Source organism: Cervus elaphus, chromosome 11, assembly GCF_910594005.1.
Source record: "Cervus elaphus chromosome 11, mCerEla1.1, whole genome shotgun sequence".
NCBI classification, from domain to species: Eukaryota; Metazoa; Chordata; class Mammalia; order Artiodactyla; family Cervidae; genus Cervus; species Cervus elaphus.
In genome coordinates, this window is record NC_057825.1 from 44,855,531 (window position 1) to 44,879,246 (window position 23,716).

A 23,716-nucleotide genomic window follows, 5' to 3' on the forward strand; every position below is an offset into this window, starting at 1 on the left:
GATGATACCATAGTACAGGTAGCAGATGTGTTCTTAGCAGCACCCCACAAGGATAACATCTGAAGACCTTAACAAGTCTCATAAATTGGTAGGCTAACAGGGCCAGAAAAATCTAAACATGAACTGCAATATTTTTTTTCTGCTGACTTCTGATGAGCCTCAAGTAATTTAAGTCTAAGGAGTAGTAACACAGAGATGAATTTTACTGATATTAATAGTGTCCAAATTTGGAAAGGTGAGACTGTAAGCAACTAGCATGCTATTCTAATTTTCTTCTTGGTCAAGGAGTAGTCTCTATTTTCCATTAAGTACTACTTTTTATTTTTCATTAAGCTATGTTACTTTTCTATTCTTACAACTCAAATTTTATGGACTCAAAAAGATGCTCCAAATATTAACATTAGTTACATAAAACATTTAAAAAACACATTTCATAACACTAGAAGATGCAGGCAAAGCCAAATTTGGATACTGATAAAAAATTAAAGTATTGTATAAATAGAGACATGTGTTTCTCAGTTTTTTGAAGTAAATAAAAAATTAATTTTGGAATAATAGAAAACCACCTGGTCTATGAAGGAGCTGGACTATAGTTTAGGTCTCCTGACACCCCACTCACTCAGGTTTCCCCCCTATATCATGTTGCTTTCTTATTTCAAATTTTTAATAATGGATATAAAATATTAACCAGACTATGTCCCTGATGTCTAGAATGACCAAGGAGAAGAACCTTAAGACACTGCTTGAAGGCCTCTTTCCCCATGCTCTTTTCTAAAAACAACTTGAGGCAACCTTTTTTTTCTTCTTCTTGAAACCAAAGAAAAATGTTCTACTTCCACCTGTGGTGGAGTACCTTGTATTTAACCTACCATCTCTCAGATAAGAATCACAAAAACTGGACAAAACAAAACAAAAACAAAATCTAAAGGCAAAGAAAAAACAACAGCAGACAGAAATTGCTGGGGAGTCAACATCTAGGAATAGTACCAGCTGAGAGAGTTTGTTGCCCCATGCCCTCTTTTAAATTTAAACAGCTTGTTGCTGAGGACACGCCCCACTGAGTGCTGGGTCGAAAATACCAAAATCTGCAGTCTTTCTGGCTTGAGGAACCAAGAAAACAGAGTTTGAGGCTACCACAACATCCAGAAATTAAGGAAAAATTCTTGAGATAGAGTATGCCACAGAAAAGAAACTCCACATTCTTCATATGACTTTACTGAAATGTCTGGCTGATAAGTAAATTCTGCACACAAGGGACAGATTCTACACAGCCCAATAAAGCTAAAAGATGTGAACAAAAGTTTCAGCTGCTACCCACTGCAGTTCAGTGTTGGATTCAGTCAAGTTAACTGCCTGAAAACCAACCAACCAAACAAACAAAAAATCAACATTCCTCAGAGAATCATAACAGAACTAACATTATCTATAATGCACTACTGTACTATGGGTGGCGTAGTGGTAAGGAATCCACCTGCCAATGCAGGAGACACAAGTGATGCAAGTGTAATTCCTGGGTCAGAAAGATTTCCTGGAGCTGGAAATGGTAACCCGCACCAGTATTCTTGCCTGAAAAATTCCAGGGACACAGAGGAACCTGGCAGGTAACAGTCCAAAGGGTCACAAAGAGTCAGATACAACTGAGCAACTGAGTGCACACACATACACATTACACAAGAAATTATTAAACATATGAAGAAACAGGAAAATGTGACACATAATCAAATGGATAGAGACTAAATTTGAAATGACCCAATTGTAGGAATTAGCAGATATAGCTATAATTGTTGCTGCTCAGTTTTTAAGTCATGTCTGACTCTTTCTGACCCCATGGACTGTAGTCCACCAGGCTCCTCTGTCCTTGGGATTTCCCAGGCAAGAATACTAGAGTGTGATGCCATTTCCTTTTCCAATAGCTGTGATACCTATATTAAAAGATGTTTGAAATAAATGCACAGATAGGAAATCTCAGCAAAGAAATAGAAACTATAAAATAACCAAATGAAAACTCTAACACTAAAAAATATAATACCTGAAGTAAAAAATTTAATAAATAGGAAAAACAACATTAGATTGTTTCTGAGTCACTCCAAAAGCAAGACTGGAGATGACAGAAGAGTCACTGAACTTGAAGATATAGAAATTATGCAGTCTGAAGAACAAAGTGGGGAGAAAAAAAAAGACCGAAGGGGATGGTGGGAACAGAGACTGAGGAACAGGTGGGACAATATTAAAGATTCAAGACATGTGTAATTGGATTTCCATAAGAAAAAGTGGGGTATGAAATGGAGGAAGGCAATAAGAGGACTTATGACAACCAAAAGATTCCCAAATTTGACAGAAGACATAAATGTACAAATTTGAGAATAACAATAAATACCAAGGAGAATACTTACAAAGAAATTCATACCTATGCATGGCATACTCAACTACTGAAAGGCAAACTTCAATAAACAGAAAATTTTGAAAGCAGCCAATTAAAAATGGCATATTACATACAAAATAACATATGTGACTAGACTGCAAGATCAAGCCAGTCAATTCTAAAAGAAATCAGTGCTGAATATTCATTGGAAGGACTGATGCTAAAGCTGAAGCTCCAATACTTTGGCCACCTGATGTGAAGAGTTGACTCATTGGAAAAGATTTTGATGCTGGGAAAGATTGGAGGCAGGAGGAGAACGGGATGACAGAGGATGACATGATTGAATGGCATCACCGACTTGATGTACATGAGTTTGAGCAAACTCCAGGAGTTGGTGATGGACAGGGAAGCCTGGCGTGCTACAGTCCATGGGGTTGCAAAGAGTCAGATACGACTGAGTGCCTGATTGAACTAAACTGAACTGAATGTTAGATTGAAAACAATGGAAACAGCGGAACAATATATGTAAAGTCCTGAAAGAAAATCAGAGAATTCCAAATTCAGCAAAAATATCCATCAAAAGATGAAATAAAGGTATTTTCAGATAAATGAAAACAAAGCAAACTCACTGCCAACATACCTGTACAATAAGAAATGCTACAGAAGATTCTTTAATGAAAAAATCAGATGGAGAAACAGATCTTCAAAAAGAAATGAATAGTTCAGTTAAATAAATAAACATAATAAGAAACTATACATTGTATTATTGGTACAGATAAAAGAAAATAAACCAATGGAACTTAAAAATGATAAAAATAACTTTAAAAAGAACCAAAAAGCAGTGGAAGTGCTACAAGTATGACTAGGTATATAATGCCACGTTTTATTCTCTCTTAATTCCTTTCTTTTTAAAATATTTATTCATTTGGCTTCGCTGGGTCTTAGCTGTGGTACTTGGGATCTTCGTCCTTCATTGTGGCATGCAGGATCTTTAGTTCTCAATCATTACCAGCATCAGGGTCTTTGCCAATGTGTAGTCGGCTCTTGGCATCAGGTGGCCAGCGTATCAGAACTTCAGCTTCACCATCAGTCCTTCCAGTGAATAATCAGGGTTGATTTCCTTTAGGATTGACTGGTTTGATCTTCTTGCTGTCCAGGGAACAAGTGTCTTCTCCAGCACCACAGTTCAAAAGCATCAATTCTTTGCCTCTCAGCCTTCTTTATGGTCCAACTCTCACATTCATACACGACTACTGGAAAAACCATAGCTTTGACTACATGAAATTTTGTCGGCAATGTGATATCTCTGCTTTTTAATATGCTATCTAGGTTTGTCATAGCTTTTTTTCCAAGGAGGGAGCATCTTTTAATTTCATGGCTGCCTTCACCCTCCACAGTGATTTTGGAGCCCAAGAAAATAAAGTCTGTTACTGTTTCCACTTTTTCCCATTTTACTGCCATGAAGTGGTTATTTGTATCACATATATTTGTATATTATATTACAGTTGTTGGCTATTATGTATCTCTTAGCCCAAAACTGCAGTCTAGGTGGTCATCAACAGAAGAATGAATGAATAAGGTATAGTATATTCAAACAATGGAATCAGTTCAGTTCAGTCGCTCAGTCGTGTCCGACTCTTTGCGACCCCATGAACTGCAGCACGCCAGGCCTCCCTGTCCATCACCAACTCCCAGAGTCCACCCAAACCCATGTCCATTGAGTCAGTGATGCCGTCCAGCCATCTCATCCTCTGTCATCCCCTTCTCCTCCTGCCCTCAATCCCTCCCAGCATCAGCGTCTTTTCAAATGAGTCAGCTCTTCTCATCAGGTGGCCAAAGTATTGGAGTTTCAGCTTCAACATCAGTCCCTCCAATGAACACCCAGGACTGATCTCCTTTAGGATGAACTGGCTGGATCTCCTTGCAGTCCAAGGGGCTCTCAAGAGTCTTCTCCAACACTACAGTTCAAAATCATCAAATTCTCGGCGCTCAGCTTTCTTTACAGTTCAACTCTCACATCCATACATGACTACTGGAAAAACCATAGCCTTGACTAGGTGGACCTTTGTTGGCAGAGTAATGTCTCTGCACTAACCAGCAATAAAAAGAATAAATACTGATTAATGCAATAATATGGATAAATCTCAAAAACATGCTGAGTGAAAGAAGCCTTTCACAAAAGAATATATACTGTGCTTCCATTTAAATGAAGTTTTATAGCAGGCAAATTAAGCCATGATTTTAAAAAATATCAGAAGAGTGATTGCTTCTAGGGCCTTGGACTGACTCAGAAGAGGCAAGAGGGAAATTCTGGGCATGACAGAAATGTTTTGTATCTTGATGGGGATTTGGTTACCCAAGTGTAGGCATTTTTCAAAACTCATGAAATGATACAGTTAACATTTGAGCACCTCAGTAGATACAAATTTTACCTTAAAAATCATAAATAAATCTAGTTAAAGAAATGCATGCTGAAAAATGTAAGGGAGGATTGTGATGCTTACAACTTGCTTTTGAAGTACATTTTAAAAAATAGGTGAAGAGATAGATGGTAAGATAGTGATAAAGCAGAAATAACAAAATGTTAACAACTGTAGAAAATGCATAGAGGTGTACAAGTATTGCCAGCATAGTTATTTCAACTTTTGGTATGCTTTAAATTTTTTGTAATAAAATGTCATGAAGAAATTACTTTAAGAAAAACAAAGTAGATGGGCAGCCAAGAGCAGATAAACAAAACTCTGTGATACGTAGATCATCACAGGTGTGCATTCTTCTACCTAATTCAAGATATTAATACACAGAATTACATTTCATAGAATTTGGTTAACATGTACACTAGTTCCACACATCTAATTTAAATTTATAATGTGTTTTTTCATTTTTTTCTTAAGTATAGTAATGCTATATTGTCTTGGGAAAGTTACTTAAATTCTTTTAAACTTCTGCATACAAAAATGATTTTTAAAGTACTTTGAAATATCTAAAAAGTGCTCCATGAGTAGAGAATGTACCTTTTGGCTTGTGTTAGGATTATTTCTTGAACATTTGCAATTTAATAAAGGACACGAAAATTCTAAATGGACAAAAATATAACAAAAAATACAACTCTACTAACTCATTCACAAAAAGCTCTTTTCTATGAGGTAAAGGTGTGACATCATTGTAATGGACACGCTCACTGTTCCTCAGAATCTGGTCAAATGTGTTTCCAGATGTCCTGCTGGACTGCATTATGACCAAGCTAACCATTTCAGTCATCCCTGAAACCTAATTGCTGAGGTCAGTCAAACCCAAAGGAATTCACTGGGCTCATTCAGACAACTGAAAAGAAAGAATGGGACCTGTTTACCTTTTTTCTTAGAGACCCAATATTAGACTCTGTTCATTAGTCTCAAAAATGAATTTGAATCTTTAAAAGTTGAGAATACTAATTCTTTCATTCACTGGAAAAGCAAGGTGGAAGTATCTCCCATTTCCTTCCACTATACAAAACCCTATTAATAAAATTTGACATTAAAAAGTAAACCAAGTACCTCCCCAAATATAAATTATTTCCCATTAGCTGATTTTGGTCCTGATTTCTTTTCCAGAGATCCCAACTTCTCATGGTTCCATGTTCTGTTACTATGGACAGTATCCTGACTTAAATGCCCTGCATTACTAGGAAAACTTTTCTATTAACACCATTCATGTCATTTCTGACACAAAATATAATGGCTCCCACACTCATCTTTCTCTCATTATTTGTGACTCACATTTTAATTCTCTGATGCAGTCAGGAGCTCACCTTCATAAGAAGGTGATAAAGGCATCAGAATTACAAGATGTTGACAATGACACTTTTTACTCAATCTAGGTTTCAAGCTCAGGACTCTTTGAAGACAAAAATCCTGTCCCTTTGGACGAAATGGTAAAGAAACTGTAGTGGTTAGTGAGAACATAAACTGTAACAATATATGAAAATTCAAAAACAGAAGAGCTGTGTGAATACACTAACACATGGTTCATGTTAGTTCTATTTCCCCCCTCATCTTAGTCTACTAAGTTCTTATTAATAATAACCTAAAGATACTATACTAAAATTGGGATGAAACTGTTGAAATTTATTTTACTCAATGACAGTGGAGAAAACAAATCATGGTGAGTGTGGTAGTGCCATTTGTTTCTCAGTATCTACCACCTCTTCTTCCACAGTAATAAATGGGACACGTAGCTATCTAGAATAAAAATATGTCTTTCCCTTCCTTGCAACTAAGTATGACCATGTGACTCAGCTCTAATCAATGGTATATAAAAGTAAGAACTGCTGCTGGCAGCTTCAAGGAAACTTCCCTAATAGAAAGGCAATATGTAACTTTTGTTCCTTTCTTTGACACTTTCCTGCATCCTGCTGCTGAGATGTAGATATAGCTTCTTGGGACAGGAGAACAAGAATTACACCCAAGGAACAACAGAGTGATCTGTTGAAAAGTCTGGAACTCTGAAGGCTGAATGGAACAAAACCTAACTTTGGACTTTCACATAAAAGAGAAATAAATTCCTATCTTTTTAAAGTCTTTGTTAATTTGGATCTCTGTAACTGACAGCTGAACTTAACCCTAACTAATACACTAAGTAAAGCAAAATAGGATGGTGAAGAGATTCCTTATCATTCAGTTTAAGAGTCATCCCATTAAAGCAGACTGAACGAGGATGATACATTCTTTGAGAAAGGAGACGAGGAACTTTTAATTACTATTCCTCTGATAAAATGAGGGAAGGGTTTTCCAGATGGCACTAGTGGTAAAGAACCCACCTGCCAATGCAGGAGACGCAGGAGACAAGTTCAATCCCTGGGTCAGGAAGATCTCCTAGAGGAGGGCATGGCAACCCACTCCAGTATTCTTCCCTGGAGAATTCCCATGGACAAAGGAACCTGGTGGGCTACAGTCCATAGGGTCTCAAAGAATCAGACAGGACTAATGTGACTTAGCATGCACAATATAATGAAGCAGGTCTGAAGGGTTATATGTGTAGCATAAATAAGAGTCTTCTAAAGAGTGAACTCAATAGAGTGGATGAGCTAAGTCTTTGGTATATTCACAGAATGCTGATACTTGCTATGAAGCCTAATCATGTTGATGACAGAGTACATGAGCTTACTGAACCATTTACATGCTTCACTGAACATATGGCTTTAAAAACCTTTGGACTATCTACAGCATTGCTTTCAACCAATTCTGGGAGGCCCAAGTAGAATCAATTGTGATATAACTATAGAAGACTAAAAAATCCATTCCAAAAAGAGTCACATCTGAGAAAATCAGTAAAAGAATCACTCTCAACAGCATAACAGGGCTAAATAACCAATTGTTTCAGTTCAGTTGCTCAGTCGTGTCCGACTCTTTGGGACCCCATGAACTGCAGCACACCAGGCCTCCCTGTCCATCACCAACTCCCAGAGGTTACCCAAACCCATGTCCATTGAGTCAGTGATGCCATCCAACCATCTAATCCTCTGTCTTCCCCTTCTCCTCCTGCCCTCATGTTTCCCAGCTTCAGGGTCTTTTCAAATGAGTCAGCTCTTCACCTCAGGTGGTCAAAGTATTGGAGTTTCAGCTTCAACATCAGTCCTTCCAGTGAACACCCAGGACTGATCTCCTTTAGAATGGACTGGTTGGATCTCCTTGCAGTCCAAGGGACTCTCAAGAGTCTTCTCCAGGACCACGGTTCAAAAGCATCAATTCTTTGGAATTCAGCTTTCTTTACAGTCCAACTCTCACATCCATACATGACCACTGGAAAAACCATAGCCTTGACTAGATGGACCTTTGTTGGCAAAGTAATGTCTCTGCTTTTTTAGTACGCTGTCTAGGTTGATCATAACTTTCCTTCCAAGGAGTAAGCGTCTTTTAATTTCATGGCTGCAATCACCATCTGCAGTGCTTTTGGAGCCCAAAAAAATAAAGACAGCCACTGTTTCCCCATCTATTTGCTATGAAGTGATGGGACCAGATGCCATGATCTTAGTTTTCTGAATGCTGAGATTTAAGCCAACTTTTTCACACTCCTCTTTCACTTTCATCAGGAGGCTCTTTACTTCTTCTTCACTTTCTGCCATAAGGGAGATATCATCTGCATATGTGAGGTTATTGATGTTTCTCCCGGCAGTCTTGATTCCTGCTTGTGCTTCCTCCAGCCCAAATTTCTCATGATGTACTCTGCATATAAGTTAAATAAGCAGGGTGACAATATACAGCCTTGATGTACTCCTCTTCCTATTTGGAACCAGTCTGTTGTTCCATGTCCAGTTCTAACTGTTGCTTCCTGATCTGCATACAGATTTCTCAAGAGGCAGGTCAGGTGGTCTGGTATTCCCATCTCTTTCAGAATTTTCCACAGTTTATTGTGATCCATGCAGTCAAAGGCTTTGATGTAGTCAATAAAGCAGAAATAGATGTTTTCCTGGAACACTCTTGCTTTTTTGATGATCCATTGGATGTTGGCAATTTGATCTCTGGTTCTTCTGCCTTTTCTAAAACCAGCTTGAATATCTTGAAGTTTATGGTTCATGTATTGCTGAAGCCTGGTGTGGAGAATTTTGAGCATTACTTTGCTAGTGTGTGAGATGAGTGCAGTTGTGCGGTAGTTTAAACATTCTTTGGCATTCCCTTTCTTAGGGATTGGAATGAAAACTGACCTTTTCCAGTCCTGAGGCCACTGCTTAGTTTTCCAAATTTGCTGGCATATTGAGTGCAGCACTTTCAGGGCATCATCTTTTAGGATTTGAAATAGCTCAACTGGAATTCCATCACCTCCACTAGCTTTCTTCGTAGTCATGCTTCCTAAGGCCCACTTGATTTCACATTCCAAGATGTCTGACTCTAGGTGAGTGATCACACCATCTTGATTATTTAGGTTGTGAAGACTTTTTTGTACAGTTCTTCTGCGTATTCTTGCCACCTCTTCTTAATATCTTCTGCTTCTGTTAGGTCCATACCATTTCTGTCGTTTATTGAGCCCATTTTTGCATGAAATTTTCCCTTGGTATCTTTAATTTTCTTGAAAAGATCTCTAGTCTTTCCCATTCTATTGTTTTCCTCTATTTCTTTGCACTGATCACTGAGGAAGGCTTTCTTATCTCTCCTGGCTATTCTTTGGAACTCTGCATTCAAATGGGTATATCTTTCCTTTCCTCCTTTGCTTTTTGCTTCTCTTCTTTTCACAACTATTTGTAAGGCCTCCTCAGACAGCCATTTTGCTTTTTTGCATTTCTTTTTCTTGGGGATGGTCTTGCTCCGTCTCCTGTACAATGTCACAAACCTCCCTCCATAGTTCATCAGGCACTCTGTCTATCAGATCTAGACCCTTAAATCTATTTCTCACTGCCACTGTATAATCGTAAGGGGATTTAGGTCATACCTGAATGTTCTAGTGTTTTTCCCTACTTTCATCAAATTCAGTCTGAATTTGGCAATAAGGAGTTCATTATCTGAGTCACAGTGAGTTCCCTGTCTTGTTTTTGCTGACTATAGAGCTTTTCCATCTTTGGCTGCAAAGAATATAATCAATCTGATTTTGGTGTTGACCATCTGGTGATGTCCATGTATACAGTCTTCTCTTGTGCTGTTGAAGAGGCTGTTTGCTATGACCAGTGCGTTCTCTTGGCAGAACTCTATTAGCCTTTGCCCTGCTTCATTCTGTAATCCAAGGCCAAATTTGCCTGTTACTCCAGGTGTTTCTTGACTTCCTACTTTTGCATTCCAGTCCCCTATAATGAAAAGCACATCTTTTTTGGGTGTTAGTTCTAAAAGGTCTCGTAGGTCTTCATAGAACTGTTCAACTTCAGCTTCTTCAGCATTACTGGTCGGGGCATAGACTTGGATTACCGTGATATTGAATGGTTTGCCTTGAAAATGAATAGAGATCATTCTGTCATTTTTGAGATTGCATCCAAGTACTGCATTTTGGACTCTTGGTTTACATCACATAATCACTCTCAGAAATCTGCCAACTTTAAAAAGGCATCAGGAATTCCCTGGTGACCCAAATGACTGGGACACATTGCTTTCACTGCCATGGGCCTGGGTTCAATCCCTGGTTGGAAAACTAAGATCCCATGTGCCATGCGGCCAAAAACACAAAAAGTATCAAGAGATTTGAAAGATCAAAGATGAGCAGAAAGAAGTTAGTTACAAATCACTTAGATTGACGGTTACAGAATATGAAAATATGGTAAACTTTTTAGCACAGCAATAAAAGTTCTTTCAGCTCTATAAAATGACTCTATAATTCTTTTTTAAAAATTGGTTACACTACAAATTATGTGCTGCAGTCCATGGGTCACAAAGAGTCAGACACGACTTAACTGAGCAAATTATGAGCTGAGTTAGAGAAATAAATAGTTCACTGAAACTTCAGAGACCTAAGACAGCTTTAAAAAATAGACTTTTAAGTTAACCAAAAAAGTCCAGTGTATAAGTTAATTACTTGTCAATCTATAATAGAAGCCTTCATGAGACAAATTGAACCTAACTAAGGCAAGCAGATAGTAAGACAAGCTGCATCAAAAGCATAGAGCAAAGGGTAATTTTCTCTAACAACCTGTAAAATTTCTTTACAACCTTTTCATTAGATGTCACTAATATAAGTAAAGACAGTTCCAGAGTTAATGATGTTTCAATTCATGATTTTTCAACCTTACAACGGTGTGAAAGAGATCCTCATTCAACAGAAACTGTCCTTTGAATTTTGATTTTTTCTTGGACCAGGCAGAGACCCATAGTTTCCAGTCAGCCACACAATCACAAGTGTAGACAATCTATACATTCACAATCATTCTATATCCAGACAACTATTCTGTTTTTCACCTTCAGTACAGCATTCAATAAATTACTGATAGTCCACATTTTATTATAAAATAGGTTTTGTGTTAGATGATTTTGCCCACCTACAGACTAAAATGGCTGTTTTGAGCACTTCTAATATAGGATAGTCTAAGTTATGATGTTAGGTAAGTTAGGTGCATTAAATGATTTTTCACTTATGATATTTTCAACTTACAATGGGCTGTAAAAGTTATCAGGCCACAACCCCATCATAAGTCAAGGAAGATCTGTAAGTGGAAAATAAGATTCACCATCACATATATTCAACTCACTCACAGATTTTCAGTACCTGCATATCAATGAATGCCTGTGTTTTAATCTTACATTTATCACTGAGCTTCCAATTTTAAGGAAGAAATGTTAGTTCCTTAAGGAAAAAACTGTTCAATTTCAAATAGTAATGGCATGTTCCTTTTCTAGGTAAAGTTCAGAATATTGATTATGCATTATCCAAGGAAAAAGATGGATCATCGAAAAAGCAAGAGTTCCAGAAAAACATCTATTTCTGCTTTATTGACTATGCCAAAGCCTTTGACCGTGTGGATGACAATAAACTGTGGAAAATTCTGAAAGAGATGGGAATACCAGACCACCTGACCTGCCTCTTGAGAAACCTGTATGCAGGTCAGGAAGCAACACTTAGAACTGGACATGGAACAACAGACTGGTTCCAAATAGGAAAAGGAGTACGTCAAGGCTGTATATTGTCACCCTGCTTATTTAACTTATACGCAGAGTACATCATGAGAAACGCTGGGCTGGAGGAAGCACAAGCAGGAATCAAGATTGCCGGGGGAAATATCAATAACTTCAGATATGCAGATAACACCACCCTTATGGCAGAAAGTGAAGAAGTAAAGAGCCTCTTGATGAAAGTGAAAGAGGAGAATGGAAAAATTGGCTTAAAGCTCAACAGGCAGAAGACTAAGATCATGGCATCCGGTCCCACCACTTCATGGAAAATAGATGGGGAGACAGTGGAAACAGTGGCTGTCTTTATTTTTTTGGGCTCCAAAAGCACTGCAGATGGTGATTGCAGCCATGAAATTAAAAGACGCTTACTCCTTGGAAGGAAAGTTATGATCAACCTAGACAGCGTACTAAAAAAGCAGAGACATTACTTTGCCAACAAAGGTCCATCTAGTCAAGGCTATGGTTTTTCCAGTGGTCATGTATGGATGTGAGAGCTGGACTATAAAGAAAGCTGAGCACAGAAGAATTGATGCTTTTGAACTGTGGTGTTGGAGAAGACTCTTGAGAGTCCCTTGGACTGCAAGGAGATCCAGCCAGTCCATTCTAAAGAAGATCAGTCCTGGGTGTTCATTGGAAGGACTGATGCTGAAGCTGAAACTCCAATACTTTGGCCACCTGATGCAAAGAGCTGATTTATTTGAAAAGACCCTGATGCTGGGAAAGATTAACGGCAGGAGGAGAAGGGGACAATAGAGGATGAGATGGTTGGATGGCATCACCAACTCAATGGACATGGGTTTGGGTGGACTCCGGGAGCTGGTAATGGACAGGGAGGCCTGGCGTGCTGTGGTTCATGGGGTCACAAAGAGTCAGAGACGACTGAGAGACTGAACTGAACTGAAGGGAAAAGAAAATCAAATTTAAAGGAACAGACTTTTCTCAGCTTTGTTCTTCCCAATGATGAGAAATATATTTTTAACTGCCCCATGACATAAGTCAGCTTACGAAATGAAGTCTTTACAGCAAGGCGTGTGACTCTTTAGCCCTCTCAGCAGATCTCTTCCTAACTGATAAATTCTTTCCTAATCTAAATTATCCAAAGCTGAACAATAAAATGCAGTAGTAGTGAGGACAAAGAAAATGAGAAAAAAAGGGGGGGGGCGGATTTTTTCTTCTTTTTTTCAACGAAAGCAGATATAGAATTTTATAATGCATACATTATAGTTAAGGATAGATATTTTAAAGCCCTAAAGATAAAATAATGGAAAGAAAAATACACAAAATACTAGTAACCTTATTGGGATGGTAGAGATTAGTACTAGAGTTTTCCCACTTTTTTTATGTTTTTCAAATGTTCTCCAACATTAGTTTTATCACTGTTATAACCAGAAAGTAAAACTAAAATTGTTAACAGCATAAAAAGCCTTTAATCTTCTTCTATTTGGCTGAAGAAAAGTGATACTTCAGGCATACTTATTTTGTGCTATGATCTAATGCTTCACCTAGCCTTCCCACCCAGAAGTCTGACAGAAATGCAGATATAATGAGCCTACATCTTAGTAAGATTTCTAGCTGCACATTAAGCTAGTTCTAGACTATATTCATCTAGAAATAAACACCTATGTTGGTTCCTTTATAAGCCCTTCCTATTTGTTAATCTATAATGATCATGTTTGGGGATTTACTTATTAGATATAGTCATGGAATTCAATAAATATTAAGAGATAATAAAAAGAATATATTAATCATACCACTACAGTCTGGGTAATCTTTTAAAAGAAAGCGTAGTTACCAAATTCAAACCCAAGCCACCACCCCCTATCACTTTAACCATACCCACTGAAATGAACCAAAAACAGATACGAGTACATCAAAGAGTCTTTAAATAAAATCTGAGGAAAACACTAGAACCTTCGGGTGATATGATGCTAAAGTACTGAAATGCCTAAGTCCTGACTCAACCTTATTAAGGCAACTTTGTTCAGTCACTTTGAAATGTCCATCTAGGGCAGGGTTTCTCAGTCTTGACACTGTTGACAGTTTGGGCTGAATAATTCTTTGTTGTGGAGACTTCTCTGTGCATTGGAGGAGATTTAACAGCATCCCTGGCCTCTATGTACTAAATATCAGTACTATCTTCCCAGTTGGAACAAGGAAAAATGTTTCCTGACACTGCCAGATGTACTCTGTGGGCAACCTTTCCTCGCAAGCCCCAAATAAGAAGCACTGGTTGAGGAACAGAACAACGATCAGTAAACATCCTGTCAATGTAAGTCAGTGATCTTATCTGGGACTTTCATCAAAAGACATCAAAGAGTATAGCTGGGTTCATAATTATAAGAACATTTTTGAAATTTGTTTTGAAAGCTCTATAAGAGCAAGGTCAAGGTCTTTTATTTTTCTTTCTGGGTATTGTATTTACAGCAGTTTCTGGCCCATGATTGTATGTGACAATGTCTGTTAAATGAGCTAAATTATATAGATATTCTACCCATAATATTAGGAAGTTAATTATTATTCAATTTCAGGATAAACTATCATGACTTCTATGTGTACTGTCATTTCTTGAATGTATTTCTCCTATCCATTTTAACTAAAAAAATCTACTAGTTAAATCAGATCTAAAAATTAATTATTAAGACCTTTAATGTAACCACGATATCCAAACCAATTACCTGTACATTCTAGAACATGGGGGACAGCAAAGGGAAGTAAGAAAATTAGCATTAGAAAGTAAGTAAACTTCACCAGGAATCTGAGTTGAAGATCTAGCAGTTCAGGGCACTCCTACTAGAGATGATAGAAGAAATTTTAGATGCTGTCACTTTTCTGTCCAGATTGTTGTTTCTGTACTTGGCTTATTGTTCAGAATTCAGCTAAGGCCTCATTCTCTAAGTATTCTCCAAATAACCTAGACAAGTAGTTTTTAAACTTTTTTTTTGGAGCCACAGACTCACTTTCAAAACCTGATGAAATGATAATTATACATCAATTGAAAAAGGGGCGACTCTTGATAAAAATTAAGGACCCTCTTTCTAGAAAAATGCACTCACTTAACCAACTTTACTATATAAGGTGAGGGTGTTTGTAAATTGCCTAAAATCTACTGATGACAATGGCTTCTCTCATTCCTGTAAGACTACTGCTGCTGCTGCTAAGCTGCTTCAGTCGTGTCCGACTCTGCAACCCCATAGATGGCAGCCCACCAGGCTCCTCTGTCCCCAGGATTCTCCAGAGAAGAATACTGGAGTGGGTTGCCACTTCCTTCTCCAATGCATGCAGGCATGCTAAGTCGCTTCAGTCGTGTCCGACTCTGTGTGACCCTATGGATAGTAGCCCATCAGGCTCCTCTGTCCGCGGGATTCTCCCAGCAAGAACACTAGAGTGGGTTGCCATTTCCTTCTCCCACAAGACTATTAGTATTTAGTAATCTGACAATTTAAGTAAGTGGTGAAACTTAATTTCTCATCTAAGTCAATTTAAATCATGTAGCTTCTAGTCTGTCAATTGGACAGTTTGTACAGTGATTCTGATCATCTAAAACAGAATCTGTGGAGAAAAGTGCTTACAAACTAAAAAGTACTAACAACACACAGCCTTAGCTTATGCTCTTCATTTTTGTCTCCCCAACCAGATTATAAAGAACTGAGAGTAGTGACTATATATTTTAACTCTCCTGAAGACTTTTTGGTGTCCAGTAAGACTGAATGAACGTTTCTTATTGTCTATCTCAAGCAAGAAACTCTGGCTTATTTCCAGAGTTCAGGGTAGTGGTGGGAGTAACCACCTCTAATCTGCACTCAGAGATAATACAGCAAGACCAAACACTTTATTAGCTTCACGAGATTATCCCTTGACTAGTCCTATCTTTGTAAGTCATGTATTAGTTCACCTACTTACCTATCCCAGTACTAGGGCTACTGTAGAGAAGTAAACATTTGAAAAAATGAAGACGTTGTAAATCATGAATTGGAGAGAGAGAGAAAAAAGAAATCCATCAAGTTTCTTTCCTCAAAACTGGCATCTGCTACATTCTTTGAATCATGTTGTCAAGACTCAGTGCAAAGAAAATGAACTATTTGGAGGATCAAGCCAATAAGTAATAGGTCTAAGCTCTTTTCTTTGCTTAACTTCTTCAATGAATGTTTCATGGTGACTTCTGTACTAATTTTATTTTTCCGGCAAAAAATTATACCATATAATGAATACCATAATGGACAACAAATCCCAGGTCTGTTAAAATCCAAGGGGCTCTGGATAAATCCTATCTTTTTTTGGAATCCAACTCAAAAGTTACCTTTTCATGAACTCTTTTCCTTTGACGTTGACTTGTCTAGTATTTTTGTCCACAGTCTTTCAGATCACATCATCATATACTTTACTGGTCAGAACTGCATACATAAGTGCCTGTCTTATCTCCTTACCCAGATCAAATTCCGTGTAGCATATCTATGTAGTACAGATTTAGCTACACATTTAGCACCTGCTAAAGGAGAGCTAAAATAAAATGAAGTTATATGACTTATATTTTCTTCTTCCATAAAAACAATACTAATAATTCCAGGTCCCCAAATGACTGTATCATTGATCAAATTAATGTGAATGTGGTAACAGAAGACTTCTAACAGCTCATACAGGAAGAAAATAGGTCATTCTTCACATGGGCGGAAGCCCATTCCTTGGAGATCCTATACACAAACGAGCAGAAGCCAATTCTCACCAGACTGTTTCTTTGATAGGAGAAGGAGCAGAACCCTGGTCCCTAAAGTCCTGTTCTGTTACTTCTTTCAGCTTTTCTTTGACACTGACTGCAAGTCTACAATGCCTGGTTCACCCTTTGCGAGAATGAATATTAAAAAAAGAATAATTCTAGTCCTATTAAATCTACTTTGTAAAGATGCCAAGAAGACAAATAAGACACTTATAGAACCAGAAAAGGCACTATACAAATAAACTATAGCAAACAGCTACTTTCACATTTATAAATTCTATGCCTAATTAATAATTTAAATAAATAAGTTTTAAAAAATGAGGCCAACATAGAAGTCAGTTAAAAGGATCAAAGTAGGATGAAATCAGTGAAAAACAAAAGCAAGAGATGAACCAGAAAGTAGATTAGGAGGCCATCAGAAATAAGATAAATAATCTTTCCCTTTAAAATGACATCCCTCTTCAACCAAATGTAACAAAAGCTAACTGGACATACTACAAGTTTGTTATATAAGTCACAAATTCAAGAAAATCTGCAAATTAAAAATCTAGTCTTGGTTAATCACAATGAAGGAAAGGAACAAACAACTGGATTACAAATCTGCTGCCAAAATGTGCAAAAATTTTGGAGAATAATTATTGGAATATAATAACATAATTATATAATAATATAATCCAATACTTTGGCCACCTGATGTGAAGAACTGACTCATTGAAAAAGATCCTGATGCTGGGAAAGATAGAAGGCAGGAGGAGAAGGGGATGACAGAGGATGAGATGGTTGGATGGCATCACCGACTTGATGGACATGAGTTTGAGTAAACTCCGGGAGTTGGTGATGGACAGGGAAGCATGGTGTGCTGCAGTCCAAGGGGTTGCAAAGAGTTGGACACGACTGAGTGACTAAACTGGACTGAATAATATAATTGGAATTGTATTATAAATTATTTAAAAAAATAATATAATTATTCCCAAACTACAGGGAAACCAGAAAGCGAAAAGAACAACTAGAGGTTAGCAGCAGGAAGGCCATAAAACAGCAAAGAAAAAATCTTTACTCCTTAAGGATCATGGGTTTCCTGTGGAAAATGTCTTGATGCTCCCATGGCCCCTAGAGAAACAAAAACACTTTACAAATGATATAACAAATATTCCTAAATGTCACAATGAGTGATACAAAGCTATCATAAACAATAACACATTATTTAAACCACAGTTTAAAGGTCATTTCCCATCCTTCAGGCTTTACCCACACACAATGTACCCTTAAGTAGTTTCTGTGATAAAAACCTATAAATCTGTAATCTTTTTTATAATTCAAACCAATGAAAGCTCAGACAAAAATACTAAGCTGACATGAATATCCACGAAAAAATTTATATAGAGCCCAACCAGAAAGCAGTAGAAGAATAAAAAACACATATCTCAAGAGCTCAGCACAATAAATTTAGAAACAAAAGGCTAAGTATACCTGTAGTTATTAAAAAATAAGTTACCATCCACTTGTAAAATTATATAAGACCTCCAAATTATATAAGACAGTTAATTTACTCCACATTCACCCTTAATGTTCTTCTATCAGTCTCTACTTAGATAAGGGAGTGCAAAGATTTTAGAGGAAGAGTTCCTAGTTTAGAAAACTAAAACACTGGGAATGAGTCAGGCAAGTCCTCACCTAGCCTCTCATAACATTCGACTATTCATTTGCTCATTAATGCAACAAGTTTATATTTGGCATCAATATGCCTGGTACTATCATAAGCACCTGTGATTCAACGAGCAGTAAGAACAGGATAATTGCTACTTTCATGGCTCTTAAAGTCTAGTGGGACAGTTAATCAAGCAGCTACAACTAGGATAAGGTATTATAACAAGGGAAAAGGAAGAGCTATGGAAGGTATGTAATAGAGGGCAGTGACCCAGACAGGGAAGTCAAGGAAAAATCTGCATAATCAAGTAACATCTGAGACAAGAAGGATGAAAAGGAAATGGTTAGGTTAAAAACACAAGAAAAGATTTTGCTCAACATCACTCATTATTAGAGAAATGCAAATTAAAACCACAATGAGGTACCATTTCACGCCGGTCAGAATGGCTGCTATCAAAAAGTCTACAAACAATAAATGCTGGAGAGGGTGAGGAGAAAAGGGAATGCTCTTACACTGTTGGTGGGAATGCAAACTAGTACAGCCACTATGTAGAACAGTGTGGAGATTACTTAAAAAACTGGAAACAGAACTCCCATACAACCCAGCAATTCCACTGCTGGGCATACACACCAAGGAAACCAGAATTGAAAGAGACACGTGTACCCCAGTGTTCATCACAGCACTGTTTACAATAGCCAGAACTTGGAAGCAACCTAGATGTCCACTGGCAGACAAATGGATAAGGAAGCTGTGGTACATATACACAATGGAGTATTACTCAGCCATTAAAAAGAATGCATTTGAATCAGTTCTAATGAGGTGCATGAAACTGGAGCCCATTATAGAGTGAAGTATGGACTCTGTGGGAGAAGGCGAGGGTGGGATGCTCTGACAGAATAGCATGGAAACATATATATTATCATATGTGAAACAGATCACCACTCCAGGTTTGATGCATGAGACAGGGCGCTCAGGGCCAGTGCACTGGGATGACCCTGAGGAATGGGATGGGGAGGCAGGTGGGAGGGGGGTTCAGCATGGGGGACATATGTACACCCATGGCTGATTCATGTCAATGTATGGCAAAAACCACTACAATATTGTAAAGCAATTAGCCTCCAATTAAAATAAATAAATAAAAATTTTTTAAATGGTTAGGTTGAAGTTTCTTAGGGTAAGCACCTAAGCCTTTTCCTTGCTATTCATATGAAGAAGAATAGTGTTCCTTCACCTTCACTCTTATACCAGTTTGCCATCTTTGTTTCAGTTTCATCCTGAATAGCTTGTATATGATCAGGAAGTAGAACACTACAGGAAAGCCTGTTCTGTTATTTCCCATCATTTGGTAGGTAGACTTAGTTAGACATAACTTCCAAAAGTAAAGTTAACTCAAATTTACAGGTAAGGACAGAGCAAATAGGGACATACTTTCTGCATATGGGACACCTCTAAATGACAAGTAAGAAAAAATTAAAACCTCTTCTTATGGTATTGAAAACTGATTTAGTTCCATATATAGATGGACAGACAGACACACCTTTGTAGTGAGAGAGAGAGAGAAAATGGAAAAGAAGCCATCTAACAAAGAACAGTTAACTGAAATAAAGCAGTTAACTCAAGTCTCAGAATTTAAAAAGACACCTTAGGTCACCTAGCCATTATTGAGACATCCTTAGTGAACATGACTGCTATTCTTGTTTAATCTCCAACTAACAAAGGGCCAAGGTATAAGCTATTCCGTTTGCCTAAAGCTATACCCAGAACCACTGGCTTAGCTGGTTATTTCCAAAGGCTCTGACTCATTGACAAATCTCAAGATGACAATAGGGCTTAGCCTCTTTGAATAAAACAATGTGTATTTATTGGGTGAAAGACAGTAAACTCAGTTTTCCTTAATACAAAGTTAGAGGATATCTGACAATCTTCTCAAGTGGCTAAATCTGCACAGAAAAATAGGTTTGAAGTATTCTTTGGCCTTAAAAAGAAAATGAGGTATTTCAATTTCTTGTGAAAACCTTTGAAAGGTAAAAGCATTAACTGGCCTGATATCTTCATCAGAGGATTACTTTTACCAGTGGCACCATTACCTTAGTACCAGCACATAAAACATATAAAAATAGCTCAATTATTACTCAATTTCTTTTAAGAAAACAGATAGCAGAATATACAAATCAACTTTACAAATGTAATCTATCAAGAAAAACTGGAAGTATTTTTCATTATGAACAAAACAGAGATCCAAAGTTTTTGATCCAGAAAGTAGAAATGGAGTTACTTAAAATAACCTAAAGTCATGAATTGAAGAAGTTTCAGGCTGAATGAAGCACATCATGTTGGATGATGGCATCTATGACTAAATGGAACATTTAAAATATTTAAATGGAATACTTAGAATATTTAAAATATTGCATCCCCGTATTAGTCACAAGTATCTGGAGGAAGAGCAAAGTGTCCGATGGTGTGGACCTTAAAGATCCCCACAATCTCTTAGGAGTGGGGAGTACAGCAGTGTGAAGAGGAAAAGGGTGATCAGTGGTCAGGGGAAAATTCTATAGTAAAGAATATAACACAAACAACAAAAAGAGGTGACAAGTGACAAGCCTCAGCAAGGCAAATCAGTGCTGGTGATGTAGAATCCCAAGGATTCCAACCTTAACTTTCTTTCTGAAATATTTTAATTTAGTCTGGGATTTTTGTTTTTAGGTATATTATATCTAATTTCACCATGAAAAGTAAAAGGTAGAATTCACTTGACAAAAATTATTGTAAAGGGAAACTATACTCTGTAAACTAAGAGAGAGACTTCATGAATAATTCTTCACTGAGAGACAGCATAGATAGGGAAAGAGTTTTCCAGCAAGAGAAAATTGTGCTCAGTCCTCTAACCCTCCTACTTGAGTTGTATGACCTTGTGTATATCGTTCAACTAAACCTTTTTCCTCATTTATAATCCTTAAAATATTATTTTAAGAATTGGCACAGAAGAGGCACTCAACAAGTGGCTATTGTCAGAATTATTATGGAATTGCTAAATTTTTCTCAGGAATATTTTTGAGCAATAAAACTGCAAGTTACAAGAACAATAAAACTGCATGTGCAAGGAAATATCTGACCAGTTAAAAATGTTTTAATTCCTATGGAATTCCTGGTTCCAAGGACTTTTTTTGTTCAGTAGAAAGTTATGAAAAAGGAAAAAGAATATATCTTTTCAGATATTTTGTCAACTTCCAGAAGATAGGATATATTACACTTCTGGCATATCTCACATTTAATACCTCAAAGACAGATTCTTGCCTGGAAAATCCCATGGACGGAGGAGCCTGGTAGGCTGCAGTGCATGGGGTCACGAAGAGTCGAACGTGACTGAGCGACTTCACTTTCACTTTTCACTTTCATGCATTGGAGAAGGAAATGGCAACCCACTCCAGTGTTCTTGCCTGAAGAATCCCAGGGACGGCGGAGCCTAGTGGGCTGCCATCTATGGGGTCGCACAGAGTCGGACACGACTGAAGTGACTTAGCAGCAGCAGACAGATATATTCCTTTGTCAGACAGGACTCTGCTTTCCTCTCCATCCATATCAGCTGCTAGAAACTGGCCACCTGTGCTCAAAATTGTAACCTGGGCAATCCCACTCTGGTGTTATGATACAAGGAACAGGTTAATTCCACCAATATTTAAAATACACATGGTATTCAAGAGCTAGAAAATCAGCCAGCACCACCTAACCTCACAATGTCATTCTCATTTCTCTATGAATCAAGTTAGCTACTCAACTCCTTACTGAGAGGCCATTCTGATACTCCATCAGGTAAAAGAGAAGAGGACAGGCTTGTTCTCTTTATGGCTGGTATATAGTTGATAAGCTTTTCTGAATAAGATCTATTCTTCATGCATGCCCCTATAATTTCACAAACTGTGGTATTTAAATAAATTTACAGGTTTGGGATGATTCCCTAAAGAAAACAAGAAGCTTGTACTCTCTGCTTCAAGGACAGAAGAAAAGAAATGACACCCAACTCAACTAAGCAGAGTAACAACATCGGTGTCAGAAATGTGCTAACCCAATTTAGGCACAATTTTCTGACCCTTCAAAGACTGAAAATTAATGCAAGCATCCTGGACTTGATTTCTCTTGGGAATGCAGGAACAGTTAAAATTTTCTCCAAGTAAGCTTCATTTACCTACTTATGTTCTTAGAAATACTGAAGTAAAATTAATACAAAAATTTTAAAATATACACACATTTGTGTGTGTGTGTGTTGGTGTTTATAAAATCATTGTCTCCCATCAAAAACCATTTTAGGGACTTCTCTGGTGGTCTCATGGTTAAGAACCCACCTGCCAATGCATGGGAACATGGGTTCAATCCCTGGTCCAGGAAAATCCCACAGGCTATGGAGCAACTAAGCCCATACACCACAACCACTGAGACTGTGCACTCCCGAGCCTGTGCTCCACAAGAGAAGTCGCTGCAATGAGAAGCCTGCACACAGCAAAACGAGGAGACCCACTTGCACCAAAAAAGGAGAAAAGCACATGCACAGTAACAAAGACCCAGCACAGCTGGAGAGAAAGAAAGAGACCAAGTTTTAAAGGAAGGCTGCCAACAAATCTTAAAAAAAAGAAAAAAAAAACAAAGAAGAAGAAATAACAATGCCTTGGATCACAGAAAATTAGGGGAAAATTTTGCTATTATCATGATAAATTCTACAATAAAATTAAAAACCATTTTAGATTTTTCAGTTAGTGGGAATTGTACCCATTAATAATAATATCTTTATCACACTTTCTGATTCATCAGTCTTAAAAACCACTATTTGAAAACAACTTTAGACAGGATTAACGAAATTTTATATACAAAAAAAACTGAGAAAGACATGTTAAGTGACTTTCCTGACACTACAAAACTAGTTAATGGGATAGCCAGAACTGGTACCTAGATTTCCTAACTCCTAGGTCTTTCTACTAATCTGGTGGTCTCAAAGTTTAGCTCCGGAATTCTCTTTCAAGCTAAATATTTTGTGGAACTTCACTAATTCAACAGGTAAAACTGCACCTGCTCTGACTGAGGTAGACATTGGGGCCAGAGCTCAGTACACCTATACTCCACTTTTCCTCCTCCGTGTGACTCGGAGGAACTTCTGGAGATCATGATGACTCAGAAAAAATAAGGTGTAAAACACCATCATCAGAGTTCATATATCTGACTCATTCCCTTTGGGAAATCCATAAAGTTAATCTAATCTAAATATGAACAAGACTAGTAAAATAACACTTTTCATAGTTACCATATTTTCAAAAATATATACTGACAGGAGTAAAAGTGAAAATTACATCTGATGTGTACTGTTCCAAAGATAATGGATAGGCAGAGCTTACTAATTACTGAACAACTCCCATGGTACTGGGTGATACAACAGGAAGAAAGGA

At 37.6% G+C, this 23,716-nt stretch overlaps 1 protein-coding gene across 1 annotated transcript in view; it reads right to left on the bottom strand.

Moving 5' to 3' along the window:
• The window catches only part of COMMD1 (copper metabolism domain containing 1), a 183,304-nt gene that overhangs the window by 41,816 nt on the left and 117,772 nt on the right, over window positions 1-23,716 (bottom strand). The window lies entirely within an intron of this gene.